General features: G+C 39.5%; 1 long non-coding RNA gene across 1 annotated transcript; it reads right to left on the reverse strand.

The window, feature by feature from the left end:
- Nucleotides 1-9565: 9565 nt before the first annotated feature.
- On the reverse strand, nt 9566-10193 carry LOC143547679 (uncharacterized). Its single transcript, XR_013137813.1, has 4 exons — nt 10103-10193; nt 9974-10018; nt 9748-9798; nt 9566-9649 (listed from the first exon to the last, which is right to left on the reverse strand). It is a non-coding gene; the product is annotated as an uncharacterized LOC143547679 (long non-coding RNA).

A 10193-nucleotide genomic window follows, 5' to 3' on the forward strand; every position in this document is an offset into this window, starting at 1 on the left:
CAAAGTATGCTTAGCGTGTAAAGAGAATTATGTGTTCTGCTCTAGTGTGTGTTTGAGTACATGTGTTTTTCTACTCGATCATAGCTCAATATATATATAAGATAATAACTCATTGGAGTTAATAATAATTAAGACTATTAACTAATTTTCCTTAAAATCCGCCTTTGCCTTTAATATAATCGTAATTGCCATTTTGACCACGTTCTCCATCAATCAGGCTGCGAAATAGGGGGTAGACCAGGTCTCCTAGCCGTTACATTTGATAAATATCAGCCTTCATATAAGAAACAACCGTTAATAGCACCAAATACCGAGGATACTGGATCCTGACATAGCTCTGGAACTCTTCAGAATGATAATTGATCCAGACATGTCAATATCTCCTTTACTGCAAGTTAGTGGATAGACTAAGTCTTCTAACTGTTATACCTGCTAAATATAAGACTACACATGAGAACAACCGTTAATAAATAATAAGTAATGTGGATCCTTGATCCTGACGGGATCTGGAACACATGCTAAGGATAATTAATCCAAAACATATGCCAGTATAACATATCCACAGTGTCAAATTTCTGTGCACTAACAATTGCCCCCAAAATGGCGGTTGTGATAAGATCACAGCTGTATTTTGCCTTTGAATTCAAACTTTCTGCAAAAACATATGAGATTTGACAAGCTGGATATAATTGTCACATATCATGGAGTTTTCATGAAAACTTCACTTCCGACTGTATATCCTTCTCCCTGCAAATCATGAACAACTAGTAACACCTGTTTAACCCGGGTGGATGATCCATTTTTATGAATGATGAAATCCGGGTTAAGGATTTTGGATAAGTCCAGGTGACTTATGTTTAATAAAAATTTTGACTATTCGCTTGTTACTTGTTATTTTGAAAGTTTGTTTGATATAGCTTAAGTCTCATTGAAAGTTTTAAGAAATAATATTCTTTAGTAAAAAGTTTTTAGGATAAAATATCCTTGCAAAAATAAACCAGGATCTTAAATCTTTATAAAAATAGATTGAGAATAATGAATCCTTATATCTATAAAGATATAAACTGAAATCAAATAAGTATAAACCGATAAACAGAAATCATACTGTAAGGTCTGGTTAGACCTAAGTTACCATAAGTATTGATCCTTTTGCAATCCTTATAAAACTTAATTAAAGGATTCTGAATCCATAAGTATTGATCCTTTGGTGATCCTCAGAATCTAATTTATGATACCTGATGCAAATAATTTATGATATTATCTGGGATTAAGCCCAATAAACCGGAGACAAGCCCATAAAATAAACTGGGGACAAGCCCGTGTAATCTGGGGACAAGCCCGTGCAACTGGGGACAAACCCGTGTAATCTGGGGGACAAGCCCGTGAACTGGGGACAAGCCCGTGAACTGGTGTTAAACTGGGGACAAGCCCAAAACTGGGGACAAGCCCAAACTGGGGACTGGCCCAATATACGGATGTTAACTGGGGACTCGCCCAAAACGGGATTTAGCCCAAACGTGAGATAACGTGAAAACGTTATAAACCTTATCTAACATGAAAATGTTAGAAACCTTTGTCTTAAGATAACGTGAAAACGTTATAAACCGGTGGTATGGTACGTCTACCATAAATCGTAGGATCCTCCATATAGCCGAAGACAACGAAATTGTCAGCCACTAAGCGTGTACTGGTCCCGCTGCCCCGAACTATACGTTGGATAGCGTGCGCTCCAGGCGAGAGTGTAGAAACTCTAATTTATAAGAAAAATGAAAACCTTTAAACCTTGGAGGATATGACCATCGGGGTTCATATCCAATCGTGGGCTAGGCCAAGAAAAATAGCAATGTACCTTAAGCGTGAGGGAGAGGTGGCCAACCTCTTAGACATTGAATATCTTTTTGAAATCTGCATTGTAACTTAAAAACTTGGAAAACATAAAATGTTAAGAATATATTATCCTTGAATTAATTACAAGAAATTGAAAAGAATAAGTGATCAGATTGATATTACCAATTTTAGGATGCTTGATCCTAGATGGATGCTTGATTTTCGAAGGATGCTAGATCCTGACTAGAAAAAATACTTCTTGAGATGGATAGCATTCCATGCTCTTGGTAACATGTTGCCTTCCATTGTGAGAAAATGATATGCCCCCTTTCCTGCTTCCGACTCGATCAGATAAGGACCTTCCCACTTGGGTGCTAGTTTCCCATCTGCCGGATTGGTTGTGTTTTGGAAGGCTTTTCTCAATACCAAATCTCCTTCTTGAAATCTTATGATCCTTATATTTTTGTTGTATGCCCCAGCTACCCTTTGTTGATATGCTGCCATTCTGATCTTAGCTAGGTCTCTGAGCTCATCAACAGTATCTAGATCTTGGAGAAGGATTTCATTATTGGCCTCAGGATCACGGATGCTTGTTCTAGCAGTAGGAACCACCATTTCTGTAGGGATTACAGCTTCTGATCCAAACACCAATGAGAAGGGTGTTTGACCTGTTGCATTCTTAGGTGTTGTTCTATCAGCCCAAAGAACATAAGGAAGTTCCTCATCCCACTTGCCTTTCTTGGATCCTAGCTTCTTCTTCAAGTTGTTGATGATAATCTTGTTGCTTGACTCTGCTTGACCATTGGCTTGAGGATGAACTGGAGTAGAAGTGATCATCTTGATGCCCCAACTGTCACAAAAGTTAGTGGTTATTTTCCTAATAAACTGGGAACCATTGTCACAAACAATTTTAGAAGGGATACCAAATCTAGTTATAATATTTCTTTTAATAAAGGATATAACTTCCCTTTCTCGGACTTGCACGAATGCTTCTGCTTCAATCCATTTAGAGAAGTAGTCTGTCATAGCAAGCATAAAGACCTTTCCGCCTAGTGCCTTTGGTAGCTTGCCTACAATATCCATTCCCCATTTCATGAAAGGCCATTAAGAGGATATAGGATACATAGGTTCTGCTGGCTGGTGAAGAATGTTTCCATGCCTTTGGCAAACATCACACTTCTTTGAGTATTCCATAGCATCCTTCTTCATTGTTGGCCAGAAGTATCCAGTCCTAAGTATCCTGGAGAATAATGCTCTTCCCCCCTGTGTGGTTGCCACAATCACCTTCGTGAAAATCTTTGAGCACTTTTTGAATTTCAGGATCCTCGATGCACCTCAAGTATGGACCTGCAAGAGATTTCCTATATAGCACATTATGTAATAAAATATATTGTGATACCTTGAGTTTGAAAGACTTCGGATTCTCTGTGGCTGGAATTTCTCCATCTTGAATGTATTTTTTGATTGGGAGGATCCAGGATCCTTGGCTGTTTGAGGATGATGGATTCCAAAGTACGATTTTTTTTGTTAGTTGTTATCTCCCCAACTTCTTGTTCTCCTATTGCTGGCGAGAGTATATGAATGATTGGGATCCTCGTGTCTTCTGGAATCTTCAAAGATGAGGCTAAATTTGCCAAGGCATCTGCCCCAGCATTCTCTTCCCTTGGTACCTGTACAATGCTAAACAATTCGAAGGATTTTGCTAATTCCTTCACAACATCTAGATATTTGATTAGTTTTTCTCTTTTAACAGCATACGAGCCATTAAAGTGGTTAGCAATCAACAATGAATCTATATATACTTGAAGATACCTGATCCTCATGTACTTAGCTAATTGCAAACCTGCGATCAGAGCTTCATACTCTGCCTCATTGTTCGTTGCTTGAAATTCACAGGCTATAGACTGGGGTAATATGCCCCCCTGTGGCGATTTTAGTAGTATGCCCAAACCTGTTCCTCTTACATTGGATGCTCCATCTGTGAAGAGGATCCAAGGATCCTTGGTTTCTTCAAGTTGTTGGACCTCTAGATCAGCTTCATTTTGCATGTCACTACTGAAATTAGCCACAAAGTCTGCAAGCGCTTGTGATTTAATGGTTGTTCTAGGCTCATACTGAATATCATATGCACTCAGCTTCACATCCCACTTGGCCATCCTACCTGACAACTCTGGCTTTCTAAGAACATTCTTAACAGGATAATTAGTTCTCAAAATAATAGTATGTGTTTCAAAGTAATGTCTCAATTTAGTAGAAGCCATAATAAGTGCAAGAATTAATTTTTCTAAATGTGAATACCTGGCTTCTGCATCTAAAAGACTTTTACTTACATAATAAACAGGATGTTGTTCACCTTCATGATCCTTCACAAGGACAGCACTTACAGCGTTTCCTGAGACAGCTAGGTACAGGTATAAGGATTCTCCATCCACAGGCTTCATCAGAGCTGGAGCTGAGGATAAGTAATCCTTCAAGGCTTTGAGTGCAGCCTCATGCTTTTCCGTCCACTCGAACTTCTTATTCTTCTCAGAATGTCATAGAAGTCTTTGCACTTCTCGGAGGATCTTGAAATGAACCTGTTGAGAGCGGCTATTCTTCCCATGAGCCTTTGGACATCCTTGGCATTTGCAGGAGATTTCAAGTTGATGATGGCTTCAATCTGCTCGGGGCTTGCTTCAATTCCTCTTTTAGTCACCATATATCCCAGAAACTTTCCAGCCTTAACACCAAAGTGGCATTTTGACGGATTCAATTTCATGTTATATTGGTCGAGGATATTGAATGCTTCTTCAATGTCTTTAAGGTGATCCTCAGCTTTCTTTGACTTTACCACCATGTCATCGATGTATACTTCTTTAATGTGTTTCTCCCGAGCTTCCAATACATTCCTAGGATTTTGCTGTAATTGCTATGCTATCGTATGTTTAGCTGTCGGCTTCATGGATGAAGAATAATAATTCTTGGCTTCCACTTGGTCACCATATATTCTTACTATTCCCAAATGAGTTGGTATTTTAATGCACTGATGGTAAGTAGAAGCTACAGCCTTCATCCCATGTAGCCAAGGCCTGCCAAGAATAACATTGCAACAAGACAGATTGTCAATAACACAAAATTTTTGGTAAGAGTTTAACCCTTCGATGTATATTGGGAGGTTAATGTCCCCCAATGTTTTTTTGGTTTCTCCACTGAAACCAACTAACACGGACGTCCTCCGAATGATCTCCGAGTCTGGTATGTTCATCTTCTGAAGCACATCGTGTTGGATGATATTGACCGAGCTCCCACCATCTACTAGGATCTTGCGTACATAATGGTTAGCAATAAACAAAGTAATAATCAAACCGTCATGGTGAGGATCCTGGATGCTGGTTTTATCTTCTTCATCAAAGAAGATTCTTTTATCAGTTGTTAAAGTAGTGGAGATGACTGGTCGTTCCCCGTTATCCAACTTGGTTTCTTTGGCCAGCCTCTTAGCTGCGGAGAAGGAAGTACTACATATATCCGAGCCACCGGAGATGAAGTTGATTACTTGTGCATCTGGTGGGGGCGGAGTTGCTTTTTGCGGGATATCCTCAGGATCCTGGATCCTCGACTTTTTTCTTCCCAATAGTTCTTTGAAATGGCCTTTGCTTATGAGGTATCCAATTTCCCTCCTTAAACCAATACAATCATCGGTCTGATGGCCAAAGTCTTTATGGAATGCACACCATTTGGACTTGTCTTTGAAGGATGTTGTTTTCTCAATTTTCTGAGGCCATCTTGCTTTCTCTCCAAGATCCTTCATGGCACAAATCAAATCATGAGTATCAACAGAGAAGCAATATTCAGAAATACTTGGGTAGTCTTCATCATCATCTCCTTCTTCAGCTGCCCGGACGTTTTGGTTGTTGAACTTGGAGTAAAGCTTCGAGTTATTGTTCCTGAATGAGGATCCTTGTTTCTGGTTAGGTGACTCTTGTTTTGCTGGAGCTCCTAACCGTTCCTGGATCTTCTTATCATCCTCTAGCCTTATAAATCTGAGTGCCCTGTTTCTGACTTCATCTAAAGTCCTGCATGGAGTCATCACAAGATCATCATAAAATGGGGAGCCCCTTTAAAGTCTCATCTTGAATGCTTCAACAGCTGTAGCCATATCAAGATTAGGTATTTCTAGGGCCTCCTTGCCAAACCTGGTAGCAAAATCCCTTAAGGATTAATCATAAGGTTGGACAACTCTATATAAATCACTAGTTAACTTTTCAAATTTCCTACTACAAGAAAACTGGCTTTTGAACAAGTTAACTAAATGTGAAAAAGAAGTAACAGAATAAGGAGGAAGACTTAGCAGCCATTTAAGTGCAGATCCTGTTAGTGTGGATCCGAAACCCTTGCATAGACAAGCTTCCTTGAGTCTTTCAGGAATTGGATTGATCTCCATCCTTTCCCTATACTGAGCCACGTGTTCTTCCGGATCAGTGGTCCCATCATACACCTTCATGTTGGGGGGTTTGAAAGCATTTCGAGATCTCCGCATCGCATATTGGTGGAGCAAATCTGGACAGTTTGTGGCTCCCTTCTGGTATTTCAGGAATTGGACGGACCACTCCTGGAACGCTGGATATCATATCCTTAAGCTTCTGAAGTTCCCTAGCCATAGCCTGATTGATACCTGTATCCTACATAGAGCTAAGGTTAGTGTCTGAGGATATGTGATTATATGCGTTACCTCTTGGTTGGTTGAACGTTGGCATCCCAGGAGTGTAGTTAAGATGAGAGACATCTGCTACAGTAGAAGGTCCACCAGAGGCAATGGTCTGCATGGGGATGATGTCCCCTTCATGGACCTCTGAAGACCTTTGATGGTGAATTCCGGAGGATCCTTGATTCTGCCAGAAGGATCCTTGAGGTTGTGACCTGAAGGATCCTTGAGGATACAACCCAGAGGATCTTGGTTGAAGGATGGATGATCCTTGTAGAATGAACGACGATCCTTGAGTTTGTTGACCCATGGACCCTTATTGAGGGATATATGATCCTGGCTGAAAGAACGAGGATCCTTGAGTTTGTTGACCCACGGACCCTGGTTGAAGGATGGATGATCCTTGCTGATGGATCGAGGATCCTTGAGTATGTTGAGCCACGGATCCTGGAGTAGTGAAATCCAACACCCTAGGCATTAAGGAAGTCTGATCCTCCGTTGGCCTCTTTCTTTTCTTGAGATCTTCAATTTCATGTAGGATCCTCTGGTTGGTTTTGTTCTGCTGCTCCATGTATGCCTTAACCTGAGAAAACATTGCAGAAACATCATTGTTAGATTTGACCACCGAAGTGGCAGCAATGGTTTTTGAGCTCTGGGTGACTGGAATTTGTGTCTTGTTTCCAGCCGCGGTGGTCCTTGATGCTCCCGTAATTGGAGGAAGCATCGGCGGCAAAGTTCTTGATGAGAGAGAAACCGAGGATGTCATGGTTGATGAAGCTGAGGTTGATTGAGAGGCCATTGTTGGCGATATGGGTATGAAAAGTTGAATATTGATATGGTATTTTCTGGATTATAGCACCAATTGCCCCACGGTGGGCGCCAAATTGTTTTGGACAAAAATTTGTTAAGGATCAAGTATCCAAATTCGTAAATGTGAGGTAAGGTGCTAACTCGATAATATCGAATGAGTAATCGTAATCGGGGTGAACACAGTGATTTGATCACGAGGGAAAAAGCCCTTAACCAAGATAGTCTTAATTCGGTCAAAACTTATCGAGGTAATCGTTGGTAAAATAGCTCCGGTCAAAAGGATTAATTGGATAATCTTTGGTCAAAGTATTTTAGTCAATGATCAACAAGGTAACCTTTGGTCGATGAGTATATGGTTATCGTGGTCTCCGGCACAAAAAACCCTCGGACGGTGAAAAGTATCACCGTCAATCATATTGATAAACAAAAGGTGGTTACAAGTGCGATGGAGTATATGATCGAGATTACAAAGTATGCTTAGCGTGTAGAGAGAATTATGTGTTCTGCTCTAGTGTGTGTGAGAGTACATGTGTTTTTCTACTCGATCATAGCTCAATATATATATGAGATAATAACTCATTGGAGTTAATAATAATTAAGACTATTAACTAATTTTTCTTAAAATCCGCCTTTGCCTTTAATATAATCGTAACTGCCATTTTAACCACGTTCTCCATCAATCAGGCTGGGAAATAGGGGGTAGACCAGGTCTCCTAGCCGTTACATTTGATAAATATCAGCCTTCATATAAGAAACAACCGTTAATAGCACCAAATACCGAGGATACATGATCCTGACATAGCTCTGGAACTCTTCAAAAGGATAATTGATCCAGACATGTCAATATCTTATTTACTGCAAGTTAGTGGATAGACTAAGTCTTCTAACTGTTATACCTGCTAAATATAAGACTACACATGAGAACAACTGTTAATAAATAATAAGTACTGTGGATCCTTGATCCTGACGGGATATGGAACACATGCTAAGGATAACTAATCCAAAACATATGCAAGTATAACATATCCACAGTGTCAAATTTTCGTGCACTAACAGGTTAAGAATGGGTTAATCGAGGGTAAAAAAGATCGCATATGAGTTAACACGGGTCACTTTCTGAGTCCAATTGGACCAACACCACCCACACCATCAAATGTAGCCATCATCTACCCGTCACTGCCAATATAAGTGCGAGCACCGCCAACGACACCACTAGCTCCAGCAACACCCCCGCCGCTACCACCGGTACCACAACCACTTTGGCCACTTGCACAGATTCCTCGCCACCACAACCAACATGACCAATCTGTAGGAGTTGCAGTGCACATATACTCACTCCTAACGCATATCAGTTTTCTGCGATGCTTTATGTATATCAAGTTAGAGTTAGCAATTTAACAATAGGTGCCAAAATAAAGAATTAATAACCTGAAGGAATTGTTCAGCAAAGTTCTAATGCAAACATGTATGTTTCCTGTTAAAGTTTAGCCACAACTGGTACCGTTAACGGGCTAAATGTGACCCAATAATAAAAGCATTTTCTTAAACCGTTAGTTAAAACAAAAAATTTGACCCATGACTGGGTTAATTTGACATGCTAATTAAAACCCTTTTCTTACCCGTGAATGAAACAAAAAGTTGACCCGTTACCGGGTTACGTGTGACCCAACAATAAAATCCTTTTTTTAATCCATTAATGAAACAAAAACTTGACCCGTGACCAGGTTAAAAATTGACCATAAAAACCTGTTTTAACCTGTTAATGAAACAAAATTTGACCCGTTACCGGATCAATTTGGCCCGATAATGAAAACTTGTAATTACCCGTTAATGAAACAAAAGTTGACCTTTTACCGGGTTAAATGCGACCGACAAAGAAAGGCCTTTTTTTCTTTTAACCCGTTGAAGAAGCAAAAATTTACCCGTGACCGAGTTAAATTTGACACAATAACAAAAAAAAAAACTTTCTTTTACCTGTTAATGAAATAAAAAGTTTACCTGCTACTAGGCTGTTACCACTAACTCACTAAGTGTGCCTTGATGGATTTTACTATTTTAGCCACTCCACCAGTTGCCAAGATAGAAGCACAAGGCGCCACAGCTGTGTCAGAATAATAAATCAACATTAACGTGTGTGTGTTTGGTGTGGGTCGGGCGGGGAGGGGGGGGAGGGAGAATACTAAGAATGTTTTGACTCAAGTCTATCCTAATGATATACCTTCTCCAAGAAGGCAACCATGGCCACAACCATTTTGGAGGCTCAAGGCGACTTTTTCGAATATCATTCAAACGTAAAGTGGTAAAGTGGCGTTTTCTTATTTCGAGTGTTACCTTCATTATCAATTAACATGAAAAAAGAGAGAGGAATAAAAAAACAAATAAACGATTAATCAACAAATTAAGTCTCAAATAAATTATTCCAGTGGTACCTTTGCTGGATAACTCAAGTGTTGGGTAGGTTTTCTTTTCATAAAGTAAACCTGCAAATATGTTAAACGCGTTTAAGTATGTGAAGTGCAAAGTTCTATTCTTAAATATGTTAAATGTACTAATAATCAAACAATTGATAGTGATAAGCCTGAAATAGAAACATATGTGAATCATGAATGCCAGAAATTGAATAAATAGCTATATCCTTGATGGGCATTTATTTACCATATGATGGGGAAAGTGGAGTAAACTTCAAAACATCTCTAATGCCTAAAATCAATTACAAAATAAAAATCAGTCTAAATGTTTTCTTAGTTGAAATTTTGCAGATTTGAAACAGGGTCATGACAATACCATAGATTCGTTGAAGTAAGTTTCGGTTCAAGCATTTCATCAAACAGTTGTTTTGTTGTGGCTGAAGATTAAAGGGCTGAAACTAAATTCC

The sequence above is a fragment of the Bidens hawaiensis genome, unplaced genomic scaffold (genome assembly GCF_021521415.1).
Source record: "Bidens hawaiensis isolate Kalapana, Puna unplaced genomic scaffold, B.hawaiensis_p1.1 tig00014775_1, whole genome shotgun sequence".
NCBI classification, from domain to species: Eukaryota; Viridiplantae; Streptophyta; class Magnoliopsida; order Asterales; family Asteraceae; genus Bidens; species Bidens hawaiensis.